We start from the raw sequence: 3,644 nt of genomic DNA on the forward strand, positions 1-3,644 counted from the left end.
TTATATTCAATCGGCAATGACACGATGGCTGAGAACTTCCCCAAACACAATAAGGAGGAGAGGGTGTGCTTCGTCCCGTTTCTATTACGGGGCCTGGGATTTCCAATCCATCCCTTCCTCCGGGGGTTATTGGAATTTTACGGCATCCAACTGCACAATCTCACCCCACGTTCGATTCTGCACATCTCAGGCTTTGCAGCCCTCTGCGAGTTATTCCTAGGCATCGAGGCCCATTTCAGATTATGGAGGAAATTCTTCTGCCTCATTCCCCGCCACAAAGGGGGTGCTATTTCTTTATTTCATATGGTCAAGCCATGTATACCGAGCTTTGACAAAAGGAACTTCAAAACTATACAAGAAAAAAAAGATGAGTAGATGAAAACAGGGCGGACATGTCATCGCGTTTATTAGCCCGAGCCGCTTCCTGCCGCATGTCTAACTCTCCATGCTATTGACCAGCTCACCTTCGTTGATTGCAAAGGTTATATAGGCTGCCTGCAACCTCGGCCGTTCACACGCTTGATGCTTTCATCGGTCGAGTTCTTTCAAGAGGTCTGCAGCTGCCATTTGGATGGTTAAAGCCATATGGGCATGCTATTCTTTGTTGGGTCATTTACAGAGCCCTACCGGTATGCAAGTCTGCAGTTTGTCGCTGCTCAATCGAGCCGATCCCGAAGTTTCCATTATTTTGGCTCCTGAGGAACCTAGGGAATTTCGGGTGCAAAGTTATGCACCCTGGGGACGTAACGCCCCTTCCAGGGGAGGCTCGCGAGGAGCCCATACCCTTATTTAGCGGGAATGCTTCTGCGAGGTTGGTTTGCGTGTCCCGTGTGTGCTTCAATGAGCTGGGGTGCACTTACCCGCACGGGCTGCCTCCTCAGATGCCCGCAGCTCGGATGTGAAAGTCACGGTCTACTCCTCCCTTGGGAGAGAGCATTTGGTGTTGCCATTTAATGTAATAACATTGTTTGGTCCTGGCATTTTTAGCTTTAAATATGTGTAATGCGGGACTGTGTTGAAGCGAGCAAATGCGGTGCACCCTTGAAGCGCATGGTATCCACTACGAAAGGGAATGATGTCAAAGATTAACTCCTCGCTTATGAAGTTCTCGCGTGACCCGAAGACTACCTCTAGAGTCACTGTCCCCATGCAACACGCTTCAATGCATCGTATGACACCTTTAAAGGTGGTGGCGGTGCTGGGCTTGTTGAGAGATGAGTTAGTCCCCATCTTTTTGATTGTGACCACATAAATTAAATTGACGATGTTGCCTCCATCCTTGAGCACACACGTCAGGTGAAGTCCATCCACGATCGGATCTAAAACTAGAGCAGCAAATCCACCATGCCTGATGGTGGTCGAATGGTCATGCTTGTCGAATGTGATCGGTTAAGCCAACCATGGATTGAACTACGGGTGACAGGCTCCAATGCATACACGTCCCGAAGTGCATGTTTCCTCTCCTTCTTGGGTATATGGGTGACGTGGATCATGTTTGCATCCTTTACCTCGTGAGGAAACTAATTTTGGCCTCCGTTATTGGGCCACCGAGGATCATCCTCATCTTGCTGCGAGGTTGGGCTTTACTATTCCCCTCCATCGCCATTTTTCCGGTGTCAATTGTGACGCCCTAACTTAATCATACACGCAAATGTGCAGTATCAAGATCAAAGACTCATGAGAAGATATCACAACACAACTCTAGACACAAATTAAATTCATACAAGCTTTATATTACTAGCCAGGAGGCTCGAGGGCTCGAATACAAACGAGTCAGTGGAAGCAACGATATTTGAGTACAGACATAAGGTAAACAATTCTGCCTTAAGAAGGCTAGCAAAAACAACAATATGGATCGAAAAGGCAAGGCCTCCTGCCTGGGAGCCTCCTAAGTACTCATGGTCGTTAGTGGTCCCCACGTCGTAGTAGGCTCCGTCGGGGTAGTAGTAGTAGTCCTCGATGGTGTCAGCTGGCTCTTGGGATCCGTCATCTGAACAAAGCAGTCGGGTATAGGGGGAAAAGTATCAAAGCAACCTGATACGTCTCCAACGTATCTATAATTTTTTTATTGTTCCGTGATGTTATATTATAATTCTTAAATGTTTTACAATCATTTTATAGCAACTTTATATCATTTTTTGGGACTAACCTATTGACATAGTGCCTAGTGCCAGTTGCTGTTTTTTGCTTGTTTTTAAGTTCGCACAAAATCAATATCAAACGGAGTCCAAATACATCAAAACTTTTTGGAGATTTTTTCTGGACTAGAAGACACCTATTGGGCCAAAGAAGTACCAGAGAGGGGCTCCGAGGGAAGAACAACCCACCTGGGTGCGCCTGGGCGTTTGCCGCCCTCGGCCGCCTCCCGCACCACCTCTTTGCTCTATAAATACCCCGAAAATCCAAAAACCATAGGGAAGTCGACGAAACACAATTCCAGTCGCCGCAAGTTCCAGAACCACCAGATCCAATCTAGAAACCATCATGGAGGGGTTCATCATCCTCATTAGTGCCTCTCTGATGATGCGTGAGTAGTTCATTGTAGACCTACGGGTCCGTAGTTAGTAGCTAGCTGGCTTCCTGTATTTCTATTTTGATTCTCAATACAATTGTCCCTTGGAGATCTATTTGATGTAACTCTTTTTACAATGTGTTTGCTGGGATCCGATGAACTTTGAGTTTACGATGATATCTATTTTATCCATGGAAGTTATTTGAGTTTTGATCTCTTATATGCATGATTACTTATAGCTTAATATTTCTTCTTCTAATCTTTGGTTTAGTTAGGCCGACTAGATTGATTTTTTTTGCCATGGGAAGAGGTGCTTTGTGATGGCTTCGGTCGTGCAGTGTTCTTTCCCAGTGATAGAAGGGGCAGCAAGACACGTATTGATCATTGCCATTAAGGATAACATGATGGGGTCTATTCGTACATGAATAGATCTTTTCTACATTATGTTGTAGTTCTTATTGCACTACTCTGTTTTTCCATGAACTTAATACACTAGATGCATGATGGATAGCGGTCGATGTGTGGAGTAATAGTGGTAGATGTAGGCAGGAGTCGGTATACTAATCTTGGACGTGATGCCTAAATAATGATCATTGCCAGGATATCGGCACAACTTTTTGAAGTTCTATCAATTGCCCAACAGTAATTTGTTCTACGGCCCCTGGGTCTATTATTTACCATATTTGCTTCGATATCTATTTTTATTTGCTTTTGCTTTCAGATCTACTATTCCAAAAACCCAAAAAGACCTTGCTGCAATTATTTGTTATTTCTTTTATTTCGCGTCTCCGAGAGATCTACTTATCCAAAATCATACAAACCAATATATCTTTTACTCGAGAGGGATTGACAACCCCTCTTACGCATCGGGTTGCAAGTATTTGTTCTTGGTGTACAGTTACCGTTTACATAGTGTTGCTCAGTTCTCCTATTGGTTCGATAACCATGGTTTCATCACTGAGGGAAATACCTACCATAGTTGTGTTGCATCATCCCTTCCTCTTCGAGGAAATACTGACGCACACACGAGCCATCAAGAAAGGATTTCGGGAGCCGTTGTCGGGGAGACACCGATAACCCACAAGTATAGGGGATCGCAATAGTTTGCGAGGGTAGAGTATTCAACCCAAAT

Source organism: Triticum urartu, chromosome 4 (genome assembly GCF_003073215.2).
Source record: "Triticum urartu cultivar G1812 chromosome 4, Tu2.1, whole genome shotgun sequence".
Taxonomy (NCBI): domain Eukaryota; kingdom Viridiplantae; phylum Streptophyta; class Magnoliopsida; order Poales; family Poaceae; genus Triticum; species Triticum urartu.